At 39.7% G+C, this 22,147-nt stretch overlaps 2 protein-coding genes across 5 annotated transcripts in view; one reads left to right on the top strand and one right to left on the bottom strand.

Annotated features, from left to right (window-relative positions):
- The window catches only part of LOC147225075 (synaptic vesicle glycoprotein 2B-like), a 47,515-nt gene extending 34,947 nt beyond the window's left edge, over positions 1-12,568 (bottom strand). The window contains exon 1 of one of the 3 annotated variants that reach the window (XM_086163172.1): positions 12,506-12,568. The gene's annotated coding sequence lies outside the window, so the exon portion shown is untranslated. Of the gene's footprint in view, positions 1-1,831; positions 1,880-2,415; positions 2,607-12,505 lie in introns of those variants that run through there. The other 2 variants (XM_086163171.1, XM_086163173.1) reach the window with 2 other exon arrangements.
- Positions 12,569-16,608: 4,040 nt separating this feature from the next.
- The window catches only part of mical2b (microtubule associated monooxygenase, calponin and LIM domain containing 2b), a 59,695-nt gene continuing 54,156 nt past the window's right edge, over positions 16,609-22,147 (top strand). For both annotated transcript variants that reach the window (XM_086163006.1, XM_086163004.1), the window contains exon 1: positions 16,609-16,802. The gene's annotated coding sequence lies outside the window, so the exon portion shown is untranslated. The remainder of the gene's footprint in view (positions 16,803-22,147) is intronic.

Raw genomic sequence — 22,147 nt, 5'->3', positions numbered from 1 at the left:
ATAATAACAACATGATGGCTGTTTTCTGTGACAGCGCAAAATAGCATTAGTGGGAAAAAAAAGTGGTAATATTGCGATACATTGTCTCATATGAATGAGATTATACCTAACATTAACTTAGCACCAGTTCGACGACTAAGAGAGAAGCGCTGTGAAAAGAACACCTGGAACTTTCAGATTTATTTTTGTTTTCCATATGAATTGATCGGGCGCATCACACCTCCCACTTGCCTGACACCTGACGACAACTTATCTGAACTCCTCCGCCTCGAGCCTACGCACTCAGAACACAGCAGGAGCCTCAATTTTGCAAATAAGTGAAAAATGCACGTTTGGATCTCACAAATACTTTATATTCCAAACCAGTATAATCCTTTACATACAAACATTTTAAATTTTTTAATCAGTTTCCAACAGCAAATGAAATTTAAAATACTTTTTTTTTTTTAATATGCTGTCTTGAATTTTTTTAATTAAATTTCAAGAGGGACTTGTAGTTCAGCCATACTTGAAAGAGGCTTCTATTTTTATCAGCGGAAGTCCTCACGTGCACGGCTGAAAATACAAGGTTATTTTTAATATGTCTGTTATGTTTGTTGTACGCGCTCATACCCGCATCCTTCTCCATCACACTCTCGCTTTCTGTTTCTGTCCTTCTCTCTTTCTCTATCTCCAACCGGTCGAGACAGACGTCCGCCCGCGTTGAGCTCGGAGCTGTCTGGGGAACATTGCGTTTCTGTTAATCATTCTGAAGAGCGCGAATAATGTTCTAAGCTACAGGAAATATATTCAAATTTTAAAACTTCTAATTGAAATAAAAACAACTTTTGTACTGAATTAGAGAACAAAAAACTAAACAAGATAAATCAAGCTGATAGATAAAAACAATCCCGTGATGGATGCAGGGAGAGGAAGCAGGAGAGTCATCCCAGTCATTTAGCCAAGATAAATAATGCAGTGTGTTCTATCTACAGCAGGAAGACACACACACGCGCGCACACACACACACACACACACACACACACACACACACACACACACACACATTAAGAAGGGTGCAGTCTTGTGTATGAAATTGGAGCAGAAGTAACCCACAGTGCAGCGCCGCCATCCCATCTGAGACCAGCTGGTTCAAAACCAAACAACGTCTTACCAATATTCATCTTTTATTTTGACTGGTTTTGTTTTGTTTTTAATTGATAGTAATCCTTTTACCGCACTAAAACTAGAAAAAATAAAATTCAAAACTCTGTCATTCACTTCCATTACATTCTCACTCAGATGGTTATCCTGAGCTGCATGCATTTCTGCTGACGCTTCGACAGCCCGGGGAATCACTGCATCCGCAGTCTGAACGACAAAATAAGAAAATCACGATTCAGTTCTGGTTAATTTAATTAATGTTGTAAGCCCACACATCACGACTTTAGCACCTTGAATTTTTTGAGAAATTTCTCTGGTTGTGGCTCGAAAAAAATATAATAAAATAAGAGAGTATAGACATTACGGCTATGCTGCAGTTTTCTTTTGCATTTCTAAATGATGACAATAGGTCAACAAAGTGATTTTTTTTAAGTTCTGGACAAAAAGATTATTGCAGCGGGGGGTTATTTAGGGCCTGCGATCGGTACGACACAAGATTTACTGCAGAAACAACAACCAAACAATACAACAACGGTCTGTGGCATCAGGTGTTGGTTGCATGTCCCACTTCAGACAAATCACACACAGTCATAATAACACAATGTGCGACAGAATGTAATATATGATGTGTGTGTATCTGTGTGTGTGTGTATAGGCACTCATTGTTTAATCCTGCTGCGATAAATACCTGTTTGTCCAAGGCTTTCAAGCGTCCTTTTAGATACCAGACCGTTCCTTGCGTTAATGGAATGATGTTTCCAAAGCAAACAGCTGCTTTTATTTTAATGTGTGTGCCAGTAAACTGCTCCCCTGTGATTGGAGCAGAAGTTTTCGACGTGGGACGTCTCGTGTCCTGCAGGCGTCACGCTTTGCATTGCATTTCAATTGACTTTTATTTATTGTCCCAATATAGATACTTTTGGAAGTTAATTATTATAATCTGCACGGTGGGTTTCAAGTTGAATATTATACACCTCGCATTGATAGTGCAGTGTATCTGTGATTATATAAAAATAAAATAAAGCTGTCATATGAGGAAAAAAGAAGAGTAAATAAGATAACTTTAATGGTTATATGGATTAAGATGGTATATTTAATTCTTAAAACAAAGCTCACAAGATGTGATTTAGTGACAAAACAAAATGACAAGATCTTGATATTTTGGGAACAAATCTAAAATCCCCTTTGTCATATTTGGTATGTTATACAGAAAGAGCAGTACAAATAATGTATGAACAGCTAAAATTTGATTTTTATGGAAACTTATCTTACCAGAAACTGAAGTTTACATCCAATCAGAGGCGTCCCCAATATCACAGCAAATATATGAGGGCTCCTAAAATCCCGATGAGGAGTTTCTGCACTGAAAATGTAAAGACCGTCACTTTTTACGCAGGCAACAAGACACACATTAACACACACACACACACACAGCTAAGGGATTAGAAAAGCAAAAGATAGCGTGTCTCTCTCTCTCTCTCTTTCTCTCTCTCTCTCCATCTCTGCAGCAGCACTCCTCCCTGCTGACCCCCTCCCCCCCGGACTGCATGCAGAATGGTACAGTCCACCTCAGTATCCCACTACTGTAAGTTAGGGGGAACGTACCACTTCTGTTTTTCCAGCACGAAGAGGCCGGTTGTGATGGGGGGAAGGGTTGGGCAGGCTAGTTGTGTGTGTGTGTGTGTGTGTGTGTGTGTGTGTGTGTGTGTGTGTGTGTGTGTGTGTGTGTGTGTGTGTGTGTGTGTGTGTGTGTTTGTGTGTGTGGTAGAGAGAGGCAGATGGGTGGTTGATGGTGGCGAGGAGGGAGTGATGGAGGCAGGGAAGGATGGATGTAGGAGGAGGTGAGGGAGTGGCAGCTTCCCAGTGACAGATGTGTTGACTTAGTGTGAGAACAGAGATGCTTTCTATAATACATTACACACTGATGGAGGAGTCCTGCAACCTGACGCACATCCGGCATCATGTCAGCCTGCTACATGCGCACCATGCACATTCAACCTCCGCGCGACCCCAAACAACACATGGAGTTTGTGACTCATGACCTATCTGGCTAATTCTGGTTAATGTTTTTTTTACAGGTTCTAAGGTAATCTCTCTGATATTTTTTTATACAAATAAAAAAAGAGCTATATTTGGAGGGTTAATATTTTTTCATTTCACGTAAGGTCTCTAAAAGTGTTTTGATTTTGAGACTTAAAAACAAGATTTGAGCATTAGGTAACCCATAACAGCTAAAACTGCGTAAAAGATGCATCACTGGAGATGCTTTCAGTGAAAAGTCTGACAAACATCCTGCACATGTGCCTCGTGCACATGCCGTGCACATTCACCCACCCTGCCATTTAGCACGGCTCTCCTGATTCAGCTACTGCAGCGATGCTGTCTTTGTGCACTTCAGTGAAATATGAAAAGGGCAGGGAGGGAAAAGGCAGGTCACTCCTCATCAACAGACCCTAAATCCCGTCATCATTGGGCAGATATTTGTTTTATAATGTTAATTTAAAAATGTTGCCAACACTTAATCATGCACATTTGACATAACCAGCTCTGGGTTTCTAATCTTGGGAGGTCTCTGGAATAAGTAATGTTCTCAATGGAGATGAATTAATAATGCTGTAAGAGATTTAATAGGGGATGAGGGTGGGGAGAGAGGGAAGAGGGAGAGATTTTTCAACATTTATTCCTGAAGAGCCATCCACTGACTCCCACCCGACAATCTTTGGGCAACTTTGGAGCCCATTTGGGTCATTTGGTGAGAGGAGGGGTTCACCCTGGAACGGCGGCCTGCAATAACAGTTCTGCATTTGGAGACAAACAACCATTCACCCTCTCATTCACATCATATGAACCTACTGCCCAATTTGGGCGTCTAACCGAAGCACGAATGGAGGACCATGTTCGTTGGATCTACACGATAACATTTTCAGCCATTGATGACAAATTCAGTTCAAAACGACCAGCCAAGGCGTTCCCACAGGGGAAACCAGTCACTTCAGTGTCATATGTGTGCAGAGAGTGGTAGAAGGCAGGACTGGCCCTCCTGTCGTGGCCCATCTGTTTGAAAGTCTGTGGGCGGCGTGTTGAGAGATGCTCCTTTGTTTACCTTTGACAGCAACAACCGCTTCTTTTGTGTGGACATTGTCTTTCTGTCACTTTGAACACCCCTGGACTCCCCCCCCCCTTTTTAAACCACATTTAAAGGTACATTTAAATGTGTTGAAACTCCCCTCCTGCTGACAGGATAGAGCGACATCACTGAAAATAGGATTTATTGAATGTGTTCACCTCTTGATAGATGACGTGCTGGTGTGAACAAGTTTTTGCGCGATACGAAATAGATCCAGAGTTTCTTTATGCAAGTAAATTATATGCAGTTATTTATTTTTATTTTTTTCTAAGAACTTTGCCATCTGTGAAGTCACCTTATTAAGCATTAAAACACAGACCACCAATTATTTCTTTTTTACAGAACGTTTTTGCTCGACTCTGGTTCTTTGGATTTAAGTGATGACCTCGACCTGATGACGTGATGCCTTCAGTGCCTTGTACTTTTTATGTTCTTAGAGTGTTAGAGCACTCACCGCAGGGTGTGTGTGTGTGTGTGTGTGTGTGTGTGTGTGTGTGTGTGTTTGTGTGTGTGTGTGTGTGTGTGCGTGTGTGTGTGCCAGCCTGGACAAACTAATGATCACAATAGGTTCTCCATATGCCCACGCATTTTGCTGCAGCTGTTCATACACACACACACACACACACACACACACACACACACACACACACACACACATGCAAGACATGACTTCTCAGTTCTTTTTGTCTGGAATTGTCGCAATTTTTTTAAAGGCTAAATATCAACAAATGGTTTTTATTATTATTACCCAATCATAAGTGATTATGAACATACAGTTCATACATTTATGGAATTTATTTTGATTACTTTGACAGAACCGAACTTATGGACATTAATTTACACAGCTGAGTCAGCCTGTCTAGGATCCTGAATGAGAGCCAAGAGCTGATTTGACCTTTTTATTTTCACAATGGCGAAGCATATTCAACTAAATTGGATTGAATCATAACTAGTGAGGGGGGAAAAGCTGTCGGACAGGATGTCGGTCAATACAAATGCAGCTGAAGCAGCAACATTAATATTGACAGGTGTCGTTTTTTTGAAGCTCTTACTCTGATTGACATTTATTTCAAATGGGCCAAGATTAGACATGAGAAACTCTTGGGGATTCGTGTAATGATAAAAAAAAAACCTATATCGGCCAACTCAGTGAGAATAATTAACGTTGAAAAATAAATCTTTCATATTTTCCTCCCTTTTTAAGGTCAATTATTATTTTTAGCTTTAGTTATTTCTCAGCATGTGTCATTTGTTTTGTCAGGATGGGTAAAGTTGTTAACCTTTTTAAAGTTTAAAAAATGTGAATATTTGGTGTTGAATCAGGGAACATTTTCTTTTTGTGATTTTTCATGGTTGAGGGATGGCTTGGTGGCGCAGTGGTTAGCGCTTCCTCCTCACACCAAGAAGGTCCCTGGTTGGATTCTATCCTTTCATGCAGGAGGTACAAAACTGTAATGCTACTCTTCAAATTAACAGTAAGATATCCAATACACAACGCTTATTCTCTCTGTGTGATGAATAACTGATATAATCATGTGACTGTGATTGAATATGAATAATAAAGTGACGGATGCGCATCTGCAGAGGGTAAAACTCAACAGCAGGGCAAAAACACTTAAATGAAGCAGTCCTTGGTGCCCAAGTCCAAATGATCTAACAGCAGTACTTATGTGTGTGTTCGCGCGCCTGCGTGTGCATGCGTGCGTGTGTATGTATCGTTTCCCTTGCATAACAGCATGAACATATATGGCACAATATAATTGTGTACATTTTTGGCCATTGCCTTACTCTGATGACGTCTTGCACAAACTGGACTCAGTCAACTATCAGGTGGTCCGTATCGAGATCTCGGATTGGCTGTACTGTATGTCAATCAAGCGTGTCAATGGTGCAGTGGGGATGGATGATAGGCTAACTGCTATATTTAATGACATGCAATCTATCCACACTACTTGTACCATCACATATTCTGTGACTCGAGGTCTTTTTTTTTTGTTTTTTTTTTACGTTGATGTACGTTGAGTTTATTTTGAAATGCAGGGCTCCGTGATCGACCCGTGTTGGCTTTGCAATCAACCAGTTGATCGGGATCGACGTGTTGGGCGCCCCTGGCCTAAATAAATCATCTTTCATCAATAAATCTAAAAAATATTCCAAACAAATGATTTCATGCGAAGATGACGCTGACATCTACTGATGGATTCTGCAAATAATCTGAAAATGTTCATGCACAGGCAGAAGACAGCAACTCAGGGAGTCTTGTCCATTTGTTGTCGGTGAAAAACGAACATCTTTGGGTTTAGTTTGTGAATACTAGCAGGTGAATATTCTCCATGGAGGGCGAAGACTGAATGCACCGTCATCGCTTCCGTTATGCTGCTTTCACGTACTTTCCCTCCACCTCTCATCTACAGAAGCCTCTTAGGTTCCAAGTTGAATGCTGACACATGCAAGGAAGAGGAATGGAAATCTCATTGATAGATGGCCCTGGCGCAATTGACCAATAAGGTGGCAGTAGGTAGTTTAGCGTGAACTACATTGGCAACACGTCCTGAGGGCAGATGCGAGGTGAGAACAGAAATCACATCTGCCGGTAAAATCACAAATATAACCCAAAGGTCCAAAGCGGAATAGGAAGAATTATAAATCTTTTTCTTATTTTTGCTTTTTCCTTCAGAGGTCGCCACAGCGAGTCAACCTTTCAATCTAACTATTCTCTGTAACCTCCTCTCTCACACAAACTACCTTCATATCCTCTCTCATGACGTCTATAAATCTTCTCTTTGGTCCTCCTGTAGACTTCCTGCCTGGCAGCTCCAATTCCAGCATCTGTCTACCAATACATTCACTATCCCTCCTCTGTACATGATCCAACCATCCCAGTCTGGCTTCTCTGACCGTCTCCCTAGAACATCTAACGCAGGGATGGGCAACACAGCAACGGGCCAGGTCGCCACAAGATATGATACATATAAAAAAAAAATGCATTTGTTATCAGTACATATCAGACTTGTCTGTCATTTGCTTTGAAAATAAAACCAGTTTGGTTTTGAAGGCCCTAACTTTTGCTTGCATTTCATGCACAAACCAGTTTTTCCCTTGTAGTTTCACGTCCAGCTCATTCATGTGTGTCAGCATAGTCCACAGTAAAGACTAAAGCACAAAGCCAATCTGTGTCATTCAGCTCAGGAAAATTCTCAAGTAGCTCCAAAAATGAAATAATCTCCTATTTGAGCTCCCACATTCATTGATCCAATCATTCGCATCAAGTATGAATTCTGTACCGATCTTTGGGGGGCCGGATCAAAACGACCAACAGTCCGCGGGCCGTAGTTTACCCACCCCTGATCTAACATGTGCGTTTCCTCTGATAAACTCATTCCTGATCCTATCCTTCTTCTTCTCTCCCAAAGAGAACCTTAGCATCTTCATCTCTAGCTCTCCCTCCTGTCTTTTCATCATTGTAACTGTTTCTAGGCCACACAGCATCGCTGGTCTCACCACTGTCTTGTACACCTTTCTGTTCCTTCTGGATGATAGTCTTCTATCGCATAGTAAGGAATGATAAATCTACTCCCTCATTAAATATGCAACGTCTGAACACCCACTCAGGTGGGCCAGTGCAGTCGTCCTCAATCCCTCCACTCACATCACAGAAACACCAGTTTGATCTGCAGTCAGAGGAAAGCAGTATGTGTCTACACACTCCAACACACCCAGGCAGGGAATGGGGAGGGATCCCTAATCCATTTGGCGTACTTTGACATTGCGGTATAAAGCTGATGGCAGAGGATTACATCAGATATAATCAGTCAGCCGGTCAACCAGGCAGTCAGTCGCCCAGACAAGTGTGAATCGCAAACACACGTCACAACCTGAGGTTTTACTAACATATCTCACTCCTTGTGTAATGGAATAACCGCTGATGCATTCTGTCATTTTTGGGAAGCAACATAAGCAACAGATATAAAAAAAAAATATAATAATAATGATTTGGTTGCTATCGCTAAATAAAGCATTGAGGAAAACAGACAATGATATAAACTCCTCTCACCTCGTTTTTTTTTGACACAAATGGTAAAGAAGACCAAGTGTAATCTGGCTTCCCTTCCTTTTTTCCTCTTCATTCTTATTACGTTTTTCTCCTTCTCCAGGATATTTTGTGTATACATTTATAGTGGTAACTGATAAACACCAGATGGAAAACACCTCTGTGAAGTGAAACTACACAAACTATATTGTGATGTAGGCGTATTATGAGGAAGATTTTCCCATTTGGCATATGCAGCTATGTGCAGTGAGATCTACTTTATCTAATTGATGTCTAGAATTGCCAAAAGAATGAAAATCACAGGGAGGAAAACCCAAATCACTTCATAAATATTTTAAATAAAAAATCAGCTGGCAAAAATAGTATTTGTTGTCTGATTGACAAACAAACTCAGTGTTTTAAAGCAAGGATGGAAAAGCCAATAACGATCAACTAATGCAAGAGCAATGCCCCCCTCCGCTCTGAATAAACTAACACTTTCATATTTAATGGACAAAAAAAAAAAAAGAAGGATCCCTGCTATTGCTAAGTAGCTTAAAGCTGAGCAAAACAAAAAACTATTAGGAACCGAGCTGGGATTTCTCATTTGACAAAGAGGAATGACTTTGCAAATAACCGTTTGATATGGATCCAGAGGGAGTGCATTTCTGATATTGATATGCCTGCTCTGGCACAGAACAGCGCATTAGACCGATTGGAGAAGATCGGTCTGCCAAACTGTAAAGCTCACCCTATTTTTTCATTCTGAGCAGACCGAAGGCAAATACTAATTGGTGAAAAGATAGTGATTAATAATACCCATTCCCTCCCCGCTGGCAAAGCACCAAAAACAACTTTGTTCAAATGAGAAATAAATGAATTCATGTTTTAGAGAACACAATGCGGCAATTCTGGTCACATCTAGTGGTGCAGGTCCATATTCCTTTGCAAAACAGAGAGAAAAAAATGCCTATTTTCTTTTCAAGTAATTGAAAAGTTCAAACCTTGAATGTACCACCAAACTACAGAAAAAGAGGGAATTTTTTAAATCCCATTCTATCTCTGTTACAGCAGTTGTGACCGTTGAAGCTGCCCCTGAATGTGACATCCAATCAGCTCGCAGTGTCCCTCTGTTGGGAGCCGCCCCTTTTTGGGGGCAATTTTCAGTCAGGTTGACATCAAGTTCTCTCATAGACTCTCATGTGAAGTCCTTTTTTAAAAAACAAAAAAAAACAAACAGGCACTTCAATGTATTCCCCGTGGGTTCCGGGAGGCTGTGCACGTACGTGCTTTCATCATTACGTAATCTGGTCAGGCCAAAGAAGGGCGTCACTTCCCTCTTCAGTCATCCCTTGCCATATTGTGGTTCATCTTTAACTGTGATTTTATATCACGGATGATACTGTGGATATGTGGTATAAATGTACTTTTACATATTATTTCAATTGTTTTTAGGGCAAAATAAGAATTTTCTAGGGTGCTGACCAGCCAGAGCATGATGTTCTGTATCCTGGCCTCTGATTGCCTCAGTGAAGGTAGCATACTTTTCTGCATATCCTAAGCATAGCATGCGTTTAGCACCTTGTTTTCTCCATTTCACATCATCGTGTGCTTGCTGCAAAAAGCTTTAAAATATTTATAAATAATAAAATCAATATATGGTTGCTACTGTGTAGATTGTTGTTTATCTTGGCTGGTTCTGGAACGTAACCCCCCGCAAACAACAAGGGATTGCTAGTGATGTACCAAGATGTAACTTCCCTGTTACGTCTTCCCTTCCCTGTAGCTTATGAATCTAGTGCATTTTTGTGTTTAATTTACGACCAATTGGTCACAAGCCGTACTGCTGTGTAATTTTGACAAGACAAACCTAAATTGTGACACTTGTCTAACCACCTGTTGATTTACCTATTTAACGTTGCAAAAGTTGCACCCGCAGATAATTGTGTTTGGTTGTATGTCACTATGAGTGTCCCTGTGATGGATCGGCGAACCCTGTCTCAACGCCCAATCACAGTTAGGATTGGCCCTTGCACCCATGCAACCCTAAGGGCAGGATAAGTGGTATAGATAAAGCATTAATAGATAATCTAATATAACCGCAATTCCAGTTTTAGTAAGTGGTTTCCAATTGTAAGCTTTACACATTCAGCCATTCACTCACACACCAATGGCAGCAAAGTTGCCATGCGAGGCGCTGACCAGACCACAGGGAGCAACAGGGGGTTGAGGTGGGGTCTTGATCAAGGACACTTCGGCAATCGGTCAGAAGGAGCCAGGGGTCGAACTGCCAATGCTCGCTCTACCAACAAAGCCACAGCTTGTTAAAGCTCGATCTTGCTCAGTACTGGATTTGAGAAAAAAATAATCCCCCCGAGCACCAGCCATTAATATTTGAAGGCTAAGATTAATTGTTTTAATCTACTCTTCTTGTCAGTGAAAAACGCTGGGTTCATGAAGCCTTGCTTGCTATTCATGTCATAAGCATAGCCAGGGAGGGCTATGCCCCGCAGGTCGCAGATTATGTCCAACCATTATTTGCCGTAATAGCAACATTGACCAAATCCACTTGGGACTGGCCCATTGCAACCAGTTCAGGCTAACTAATGCATGAAACTGTCTTATAGAAAAAGAGGATATCATTTATAAGTGTACAGTGCAGCACAAGGTGCAGGGCGAAACATGAGCATTTTGTGCGATGGGAGCCCAGAGCAGCACAGCCTCCAGCGGCTCCCAATCATCTGAAGAATTCTCACATTTCTGATTGTTCAAAACCGTCTTCCATCCTCTCCATCTATACCCTTACTTATGCTCCTCGCCCGCTGATGTAAATCAGGCTGAACCCAAATGTTTCTCTGTCAGACACATCTGCCTCGCCCGCTCTACTCAGTAATCTCCTCGTTCCGATCTTTTCTTTTTACTCCAACTTTGAAACTGATAATAGTGGAGTCAGATAGAGGTTGTATAAACGTAAACACGGCAATCTTTATCAGAGCATCACATCGACCTCATAGACCCTAAGCTGAGAACGGGTGTTCCTCCAATCGTATGGTTGCCGGTTTGATTCCCTGCCTTCCTGTTGCAGTATCCTTTGCTGGTTGCTGGTTGGCACCTCGCATCGGAGTGTGAGCAGGTGAATGTGATCTAGTGTAAAGCATAGTATAAGCTGAGACCTTTTACCATGGCAACATTAACCCCAGATGTATGTGTGTGTGTGAGTGTGTATGCCAGAAACACACGTAAGAGGTAGCCAAAACACTCTCGTGGCATAATTTTCAAGTTACCAGAGATCAAAACACAAATTTGAATTTGCACTACTGACGGCAAATCCCTCATGGAGGTTGTAAAGGTGCGTCAAAGCACATCTGTGACCTTTTGTTTTCAGGAAAATCTGCAAGTAAAAAGCAGTTTGAGATGATGAAACATCTGGGCTGACAGCACCAAAACAAAAATCCACCGTGTGCATGCAAGAAGAAATCACCTTCTGCTTTTCAGACATACAAAATCCTTTAGGAAAAATAAAAAAATAAATTAGGAAAAAAATAATTAAATAAATGAATCACTAGATAGATAGATAGATAGATAGATAGATAGATAGATAGATAGATAGATAGATAGATAGATAGATAGATAGATAGATAGATAGATAGATAGATATACAAAATAGCGCCCTCTTGTGGCCAAACCTAGTATTACATCAACAAACCCAGCACCCTCTGTAATTAAAGCCCAGTGTTTCAGTTTGTCTCCTGCGAGTCTTAAAGCAACGGGTCCGGAGAGTAACTCAGCCTAAATCTGTTATTTTAGATCATTACAACATCATTTGAAAAAAAGAAGAATTGGCAGGGTTTTTAAAACCCCGGGGGTGGCTTTGCGGTGAACCCACCCAACTAGTTAGTATTCCCCCTCAGTTCGCAGGGAGGGATTTATGTAACAGCTGTCATCGGGGAAACTTCCCGTCCCAATAAATCACAAGTTAATATCTTCGTAGTAAATAGATATCAGACAAAAATCCTGCAACGAGCGTCGTCTTACATGCATCCTGGAAATCCCCACCAGCAGTTACCTTGACGACCTGAGAGCAAGGCTTCTCATTAGGACAAACATCAATTTTTGCAAATGTGATGATCACTTATGACGTGCAGATTTGGGTTAAAACAGTAGATAGGTGAATTAAAAAAAAAGAACAGTTTTTTTTTTTTTACCTGGCTTATGTTGCGGATCAGAGGTGAGCTGAGCGGGGTTTCCCTCTGCGCTCTCTCCTTTTCTGGAGGTTGGAGATCCCGAGGCAGCGATGCAGACAGGGGGGAGAAGAAGGAGGGAGGGAGAGGGAGAGAGAGAGAGAGAGAGACAGAAAGAAAGGGGTGCAAAATTTACTGATGCAGTCTAGACAAGGTCTGAATACTTATCAGCTGTGTGTGTGTGAGTGTGTGAGTGTGTGTGTGTGTGTGTGAGTGTGTGTGTGTGTGTGTGTGGTGGGGTGGGGTGGGGTGGATTCTTTGTCTTTTCCTGGTGGAGTCACGACGTGAACACAGATGTGTTCCGATGCATAAAAGGTGATTCACTAACACTCTGTTGGTGACAGAGAAAATTAAAGTGAACTTTTAAAGTTGACGTTAAAGCATCCGTCCGGGTTGCCAAGTGTGTGTCAAAACCCACACCCACATACACGCCAGCCATGTTAATCTGAAAATATGAATTGTGTTTCTCTCCTTTTTCTTTTTTCTCAGCTGCTGGTTTCCTTGTGGATCCAGAAGTCAGCAGTACGTCCTAAATCTTAATTTAATATTTCCATTTATAGTGTAGGATTACTCCAGTAGAAGTACTAATAAGAAACTGCAAAATCGACAAGATTTTTATACTTGAATTTTTATTCCTCAATTTATATGTGAAATGTTTTAAAGGAGCGAATTAGTCAAAGTCGTTCAGCCTTATTGTCAATTTCTCCATATGTACTGGACATATAGAGAAATCAAGGAGACGTTTCTCACAATCCCACGGTGACATCAAATTAACCAAATAACAATAATAGAGTGCGAATTAACAGTAAAGTGCACTGTTACACTAAACAGTAAACATAAAACTATGAGGTATTACATTTTTAGAATAGAGAATAGAATAAAATAGATCTTATTGTCATTGCATTTCAGGATCTGAAACTGGAATGCTGCTTGATGGTGTAAGAAACAAAACAAAAGAGAAAAGTAAAAATGCAACAACACAATATAAGAATAAATAAAGCATAAAAAAACAGTAAAGTGAGATATGCGATTGGAGCGATCTGTCGTGCTCTTGTAAACACACAGAGATAAATTGCGTTTATCGTTTATTGCATTTAAAGTAAACACAAATATAAAAATACAGTTATTAGAATTTTCAAATTGTTATGAATGAGCGTCATCTGTATGACGTCACATCACCCGGAAGTGGGTGACGGTGCCGCGGCGGTTTATTTTTATAAACTCGGTCACACAGATAATTAGGATTATATGAGCTGAGCGAGGATCAACAGGCCAGTAACTCTTTCGCAATAAAACTAATGACCACCTTCATAATAAAGTAGCGACACTGAACGTCATCCATTATTCCTGGACATCTGCTGCATGCCTGATGGAGACACACACACACACACACACACACACATACACATTTTTACACTAATTTTAGAGCTTGGTTGAATATAATCGGTGAACATTGCGAGCCTCAATAATCCTTTATTCTCTTTTATAAATATATTTTAGAAAATGGGCTACATTAACCTAAACAGCAGGAATAACTTAATATACTTCTGCTCTGGATTGGGGTTTTTAATCACATGGTATAAGTCATTAAAGTCTTTACCCTCTTGCCGCAAGACAATTTGAAATAAAAAATATGGTAAGAATAATAATACAAATGCTAGTTTGTTTTCAATATTAATGGTGAGAAATATTTTTAAAAAGATTTTTACATATTCAATTTGTACCAATTTTTTTATTTATCGTCTATTGTATTTCCACATTTGCCCACACAATGGCGCTAAAGGCTTCCATATTCGACGAACCACAAGTCAAACAAAAAGTGAAGTGAAGGGCATTTACAAAAAAAAACAAGGAATGTATTTATTGAGTGAAAGAGTATATTTATATATACAGTGAATGTTTTGGGATGTGTACTTTTGCTGCATTTATGTTTGTATTTCCTGTAGATGTTAAAGGTCAAAGGTCATTTGGCCTCCTGTAAATCTGTCAAACTCTGACGCGCATGTCATGTGAGAAGCTTGTTTCTCTAGAAAGGTAGAATTTACTTTTCAACCGACCAAAGAGGAGTTTAAAGAGTCAAATAAATTTAATCTTTCAGTTTATCACAACCATTTTAAAGGACATTGATATCAACAGACTATAGATTTTAATCTCAATAGTAAGTAGCAAACATTTGATATCTATATGAAAATAAGCATTTCAAGTTTATTTTACAAAATAAATGTACTTAGTTACTCCCTCAGACCGCCAAAAAGAAAACACTTAGAACGAAACATCCACATCAGGCTTTCAACAAGGTTACTGAATATTTGATTCATAAAATTTGGAACTGATTGTTTTCATGTGAAGATTCTTTGAAATTCTGGTTGACATTTGACTCAGTAATGACATTCAACAGAAATAACGCTGAGGTCCTGCAAGCTCTTCGTTTTTGTAAAGCTGAGTAAAGGAAACGACAATAAGAAATCGCTGTATAGGAAATACACTTTCAAAATAAAACTCCAGGTCATACGTTCGTGATCGTTTACGATTGATTTTTCTCTCAAGATTCTGCAGAATTTATCCGATTATTGATTGAATCTCACTCATCCCAATTGTGTCTTTTTAGCTTTTTGTAAATATTTTGTTCCATGGTCCCTGATCTCCAGGACAAAGTGCAGTCCTTATGTCAGACCTGGGCATTTTACGGCCCACGGGCCCATTTTGCTTTTTTATCCATCCTGCCAAACTATTTTCGTTTAATATTTTGATAAGTATTTTCAATCAATATTGAATCAAGAAACTCCTTATTTTTTCCCCATTTGTTTAATTTTGTATGGATGATTATATACGAAATAATGTCAATACATTTATATGATCATTAATGATTTTAAAGTTGAAACTAAATGCCAAAAAATGTAAATATTAAAATTGTAATTTTATTTTTTTTCAATTTACATGATATTTAGTTGGCCCACGCATAAAAATTAAATAAGAAATGTGGCCTGCCCCTGCTTTACATGGTTTAGCCTGAGACCCACAAGACAAGTTGTGCCAAGAATGGGTACTCGGTTCTCACAACATTTGTAAACAGAGATTGTCTGGCTCGTTCTGGGGCCTAGTTCTCTCAGAGCGACTTCCACCAGCCCTACGGGACCGGGTTTCCACACGCAGCCACCTGGAGGAGAAAGCCCGGTTTTGGGTGGGAACCTCAGGATCTCTTTGTTGCTTTTTACAGACAATACAGGCCTCCTCACCATGTGGCGTCTGACATTTGGGATTTTTGTCAGGGTCTCCAAGTCAGAGTCCAAGGTTCTGTCTCAGAACCGGTTCCAACTGTCTGGTCTTGACCTTTAAGTGGATACTGAAAGAAGGAGGTCCTGGGGTGTCAGCTAATTCACTCAGGATTTTTTTCCCCTTTTAAGTTATTGATTTTTTACTTACAATGACTTTAAAAAAAAGAAAAGAGACAACTGGTAATGCTACATATTGTGATTGTAATTTCTGTACGTCAACAAAAATATCAGGACACATAAAACCAAAATTGCAAAATAAAATAGCATGGAGTGGCTATCAAGTAGTGAGAGTCCAGAGCATCAAAGTATTTTCAAACTCAACATATATTTTTACATGATGTGTTTCTTGATGGTTTGTTTGTTTTGCTTGCATCTTTTTAATAAAAAAAAAAGGTTATTTTCCTGACTTTTTTCTAAAATTGCTAGCTTTTTCTAAACCCTCTTGATATCTGTACTCTAACTTTTAGAGTTTTTGAGCTAAACATGAAATGATTGTAATCTTACTGATCTCAAAACCAATAATGGAAAAATGTATTCAATAAAAGAGATAAAATTAGAGAAGTTGAAAATACATATTTAAATAATTACATATTAAATAAATATTATATTAAATAATATATTTTTGGGAATCTTAGTTTTATTTAATTTACTTTTATTTTATTTTATTTTATTTTATTTTATTTTATTTTATTTTATTTTATTTTATTTTTAAAGTTCGCCAGGAGTGTGCTTTTATTTTGGTGGAAGCGCTAGGCGGAAGTTAACTTTTGGTCACGCCGTCTCACTTGACGGTGATCCGCGCCGCAGGGCTGGAAGCTCAGACGCACGCCGGTCTTCAGACGCCAAGCAGCGCTGCGACTTTGACGACTCACCGGCAAGTGAAGGACAAAAAAAGAAGAAAAAAAACTCTTTCATATCAAGCGGATATAGAGATCTTAAAAAACCGGGTGCACCGCAAATGGATGGAATGGAGTCTCCGGTGTAACGTAAGTGTCTCCTGTGCGTGAGAGCACGACCGAGCGGCCGGCAGGAATGTTTGAAACTGCTCGGATCACGGAGGGGGGAAAAAAGCTTTTTTTTAATTTTATTTTTTATTTTGCCCCGTTACTCTAAAAATTACGGTAACAAAGCTCGACTGCTCTTCAGTCTCGAACGGTTTAACTTTGTGAATCGTAGAAGCGCAACAGGTGGCCGCTTCCAGGACCCCTAATAATAATTATTATTATAAAAAAATAAATATAAGATTTGAAATCAGTGGCTCGACCTGGGAAGATTATCCAAGCTCGAATATAGTTGAAATACTGAAAGCAAAAAAAGTTGAAAGTTAAAAAAAAAGAGTATGCACATTAAACGACAAATGACCTGAAAATGTGATCTAACCTTCGTCCTATGTTGGGGTCAGCAGCGACCCGTTTATGGTTTTAAATGTATATAAAGAACCACAAAAATATATGTATTGCATCAAAAGTTTTTTACTTTGTCAAAACGGTGTATATCAACAAAATTTGAACAATTTATTGGCTTAAAACCTAAAATATAGGCTTTTAAAAAAGCCTATATTTTAAAATGCTCTGGTTAAAATTAGGACATTAGTATTGTTGGGGTCGCTGGTGACCCGTTTGACAAAAAAGATTATCAAGCAATAATGGCAGCCAAAGCTGATATCACAAGTGCACTGTCAGTGTCCTCTGCAAATACCCACTTAAACAACAAACAAACAAACAAACAAGATGCATCCAGACATGTTAGGTCAATTCAGTATAGTGTCGGTGACTCGCAGAGTGCACATCTCCAATTTGCAGCTTGCAAAACTGACAAGAAGATTTACCGTGGATGTAGTTCTGGATAATATTATCGGAGAAAATGAGGGAGAGGATACAGAGCAGTATAATGATATGGACAATGTAGAATATCACCCAGAAGAAACAAGACACTTCTTATGAGTCTGATGAGGAGGTCATCAGTGATGAAGCTGCTCCCTCTGAAAAATTTAAGTGGCAAAAAAAAATCTACGCCGCTTGTGATGCAAAGACCAGCCATGCCTCGAATCTGCAGATTTATACAGGCAAGGGTGTGAGTGTCATCCCTGAGTAAAACCAAGAAAAACATGTAGTGCACTATATGACTGCTGGACTTCAGGCTCACGATATCCCTTGTGACAATTATTTCACCAGCTATGACCTTGGACAAGAGCTTCTCAGGAGTAAACTTACAATGGTGGGCACTGTGAAGAAAAATAAACTTGAGCTGCTTGCTGAAATCTTGCAGATGAAGGACAGGATTATCCTTGACTCTAGCAAAAACATAGGAAGAGAAGACAACTTGGATAAACTTACCGCCACCTACACTTGCCAGTGAATGACCAGGAGATGGCCAATGGTTGTATTTTTCAACATTCTTGATGTATCGGCATATAATGCATTTGTGTTGTGGACCCTCATTGACGAAGGGTGGAACTCAACCAAAACAAAAAAGCAGAGAATACTGTATTTTTTGAGGAGCTTGGAAAAATCCCCTGTCACGCCACTTCCCTTGAGCGAGGGGAACGGGTGTCAAATTAGACCAATTTTTTTTTTTTGTTAATTAAAATTTTCAGTTAAATACACATGATAATTATAATAACACTAAGATATTTTTATCTTTGTTTTCTGGATTTCATAATGACCTCCGGGTCATTTCTCAGCCACGTGAGTTTGCAAACATGTGAACAAACACTGGAAAAAAAATTCCCCAGATGAAGGACAAAAAGAAAACTCCATCCCCCGGCGTTTGCATGGCTCGATTAATTTACATGGATTATGGATTTGAGGGTAAAGAAGCATTAAGTGGCTTGTAGCTGCTGAGTGGAAACGTTGATCACCAAACAGGGCTGGTGGGTTCAGGATCACGTTCACCTGAACCACATGAATCCGCCTCCTCCCCTCGGTCCGCGTGCGTTTTCGGTAACAGCTGCAGAGAAGTGGAGCACCAGAGAACCGGCTTCATGTAATCCGTTCAAACGGCGCTCTAAGATCTGATTGGTCAGCGGTCAGACGTGTCGCCACAAACATTGGCGTCATCAGATGTTCGTCCTGCTGCGCTTGCTGTTGTAACAACAATCTGTGTTCTGACCTTAAATGTCAAACCGCCTCTGCCACTATCTTGTCCCCTCAATATACAGATATATTTTCAACAATCGGTTACTTTTATCACATCTCACTAATTTTTATTGTCTAATGTTATTGCTGTTGTTGTCACTTTTTCCATCTCCTTACTGTATGTTGGGCCATGGATGGATAGCTAGCCTTCTTGGCTACCACCGATACATTCTGCAAAAATGTACCCATGAAAAAAAAGTTCCCGGAAAACAAACCCAAATTAAGTATCGTTAATTGAAAAGAAAAAAATCTGGCTGTCGTACGATTACATTTTTAATCTGATTAATCACACGATCAGTACAGATTAATTAATTAATCACAGTTCATACCCATTCATTATTAATTGTGTTGCATTTTGCACAGGCAAAAATAACTCATAAAGTGACACATAATTGGAGAATAAAAATAAACAACTATTTATTAACAAATCTCCATATTAACGCGGCCATCTTTCATACAACTGCAGAGATAGACTTACTTGTTTACATTCGAAGCCCTGACGTTCAGGAGACTACCCAACCAATGTCTACTTGGCTTTGGTGCGGTACTTCAAGCAGGAAGTGAAAGGAAAACTATTTCCTGCAGAGTACAACAACTACTTCCGGCCGTGCGGTTGTCCTGTCTTGGATTCTTTGTGCTAAAACTCCCTGTCGAGAAGGCCGATGGGTTGTTGAGTTGTTCTGCTTCATGGAACTGGTTCTGCCAGCAGAATCTGCGCTGGTGAGAGGAATTGTGGGACTTTGAGTCACTGGATACTGCGCATGCATTAATTGCATAAACACTTTTCATCAAGTTAATGATGCAAATTAATTCATCTGGATTGGTGTGTTTACTTTGACAGCCAACCGACATCCATAACATTAATCTATGCGGACAGCGTGCTCTCATTCAAGCCGTATTCCCACTGCTATCCCATAATTTTGTCATTCCTGGGTGCATGTTTTTGTGTGTAGGTCATTCACACACAGATTATCCAGGAAGTGGCACGTTGAATGTGAATGTTGGTGTCATGCGTGCTCGGGGCCGAAGGGGGTAAAAGCCTAGTTTGTGCCACTTTGTGCCAAGTTGTCACTTCCTTGAGTGACCGGTTGACTTATAAAGGGGTGTTATGGCACATATGAGCTGGGTGAGTGTGTGTGTGTGTGTGTGTGTGTGTGTGCGCTTGGCGTGCGCGGGGTGGGGTGGGGGGGGTTCAGACCGCCCTGGGACAAAAATACTCCCGGGTGCCGGGTGTCGCTGCTCCAACAGATGACTTTCCACATGGAATAGCGACCGAAGGAGAGTTTGATTCCCTTAGGGGGGAAATATCTCATGTCTTGAATCCGACAAGTCTTTGTGAATATTTTCATGTAATCACCTACTAGTCTCTTGTATACTTTTGTCTGTGTGTGTATAATTTACATATACATGTGTTTGTGTTTGTGTTTATAATCTATTATATATAATATATTCTTTTAAAACAAATTAAAAAAAAAACTAAAATGGTGTGTGTGTGTGTGTATATATTTATATATACACACATGTAATTTTATGTATTATAGACATACACACACACACCAGATGCATTTTTTTTTTTATTCATTATCGGTGCCCAGGGCTATCAGACTGCAGTCTAGACAGGACACAACTCTGGCTTGCCGGAGTTCCATCTGTACCTCTGGTTACTACCGGCAACAGTTACTCCTATCCTCACGTAGCAGTTTATCTCTCTTAATCCTTCTAGTGTTGTTGTTTATGTCCTTTTTAATCTATATCGCTGCCCGATGACAACCGGGATCGACTCCAGCAGCCCCAAAACTTCAGCGCAGGATGAGCGGTATAGATAATGAATAAATGAATAGACAGTCCTCTATTTAGAATTAATTCTATTCATGTCTTTTCAATTTTCCCCATTGACCCTTGGGTCGTTTTTTGGTGAACTTGAAAAACCATCACTGTGATAATCGAGGATTTGAAAAAAAATCCATCTAAATCATACCATAAAGCATGAAGTTTATAAAGAACTATTCCCCTTGATTATATCCCCAGTTGGACAGCGCACACACTCCCGGCCCTCCAACGTTGTGCAGCATGTCTGTGCCTCAGCAAGTGGATGTGGGCTATTGTGCCATCGGTGATGCTGCGCTGCAGGATAATCCGGCACCAGACTATAGACTGTGGTGTTAATACTGCTGGGATTAGGCCTGATTTCAGGACTCACACGCGCCGCTTAGCGCGCAAACATATGGCCTCCAAAAAGAGCGTGAGGTTCAGGCCGGGTCGTGTCCAATTATCATTTCAGGATGTGTCAGTGATGAGCAAGTACTTCAGGTCTGCAAACTGAGCTCCCAGGGTTCTTGTCTAGAACAAGACTGTTGGGAATTTTTGCAGTGCAGACTGCCTCCTTAAATTCTCATCTCACCCATTTCTCACTTTGATGGAATGTGTCAAATAAATATATCCATTATTTTTATTACTTTTTATTATTTCCCCATGTCATTTTCTTTTCATGCTCAATGACACTTACTGTAATTTCCAGACTATAAGCCGCTATTGTTTTCACACACTTTGAACACTGCAGCTTAAATAATGATGCGACAAATTTATCGATTTTTTTTTTTTTTTTTTTTAATCGACAAATTAATTAATTTATTTTATTTTAGTTTTTGGCTACTGAACTTCATGGCGCCAAAAACATGTACTCTTATCACATTGGAGCAGTGAAATTACTGAAATTATTTATGATTAATCTTTTTTCATCAGCCATGTTACAGGCGCTGTTTGGGGAAAAAAAGCATTTCCTCTATGTATTTGTGGATGTGTATTTAGTTAAAATTTAAAAAAAAAATTCTGTGTGACAGCTTTCAGTGTAAATATCTCATCATATAATGTGGACACCTCTCGCTCAAAGACAAGGATGCCCTATATGTATATATTTATTTAGTCATTTTTAGCCGGTATGGCTTATATTCAGGTGAGCTCAATAGTCCAGAAATGACAGTATCTATTTTAACTTTGCTAAGATTCTGATCGCAGGATCTTCGCTAGTATTGTATTTTTACAGGGTTATGATTATTATTATTATTATTATTATGATAATGCTGGAGGTAAATGATCTAAATAGCTCAATTCCCAACAAAAGGTTGAATAAATCTAGACAGTAATATGGAGACCAACAAAATGTTCATCTTTATTGATAAGTTTAATTCATGTTA

The sequence above is a fragment of the Fistularia commersonii genome, chromosome 17, assembly GCF_037954325.1.
Source record: "Fistularia commersonii isolate RoL2024-O1a breed Wild chromosome 17, RoL_Fcom_v1.0, whole genome shotgun sequence".
Taxonomy (NCBI): Eukaryota; Metazoa; Chordata; class Actinopteri; order Syngnathiformes; family Fistulariidae; genus Fistularia; species Fistularia commersonii.
This window is presented reverse-complemented; position numbering and strand designations above follow the sequence as displayed.